General features: G+C 46.9%; 1 non-coding gene across 1 annotated transcript; it reads left to right on the forward strand.

The window, feature by feature from the left end:
* Nucleotides 1-220: 220 nt before the first annotated feature.
* LOC114816251 lies at nucleotides 221-358 on the forward strand. Its single transcript, XR_003764015.1, has one exon. It is a non-coding gene; the product is annotated as a small nucleolar RNA SNORA7 (small nucleolar RNA).
* Nucleotides 359-670: the final 312 nt, after the last annotated feature.

Below are 670 nucleotides of genomic sequence, written 5' to 3' on the forward strand. Positions count from 1 at the left end.
AGTCGGGGGGAGGACAGGGTTTGGGTGCGATCATAAGGTGTTCTCTCACCCTGAACTGTCCCAAACTTGTAGACTAACATTCAATTTCCATTCGTCTCTAATCTCCCCGATTTTTGCCGGGGTCGATAGCTGTGGAGCTCCATCAAAATTTACACCCCAGTTGAAATCACCCTCTCGTCGTTTATTTGATTTTGTATAATTATGTTCTACATAGTATATTCCCCTCTCAGGATGGCACCTGGAGAGTTTCCAGTCCTCTACCAGTTCTCGGCTACTGGAGGAGAGTCAAGCAGAGACCTACCCATTCTATTCCTAGCTTGGCCAGTGGCTAGTGAATGGAAGGCCATCTGCTACAAGTCACAACTCTCCTGTGCTGGGCAGCAGCGGCACGGGAGAGAGTCAAGGGTGGAGACACGAGTTTAGGCACAGAAGGAGACGATGGTAAACCACTTCCGGATTTTGACCAAGAAAACTCTCTGGATCCATTACCAGAACGATGGCAGATGGAGGAGGGGTGTTCGGGGACAGATGTGTCCATGGTGTCGCTATGGGTCGGAGACGACTCGACTGCATTAGACAAGACGTGACATAGTATATATTTTGATCGTAATATATTATAGCTTACATTATCTTGTATTCTGTCATAGGATGTATATTCGGGGATATTATA

The sequence above is a fragment of the Ornithorhynchus anatinus genome, chromosome 1 (assembly GCF_004115215.2).
Source record: "Ornithorhynchus anatinus isolate Pmale09 chromosome 1, mOrnAna1.pri.v4, whole genome shotgun sequence".
Taxonomy (NCBI): Eukaryota; Metazoa; Chordata; class Mammalia; order Monotremata; family Ornithorhynchidae; genus Ornithorhynchus; species Ornithorhynchus anatinus.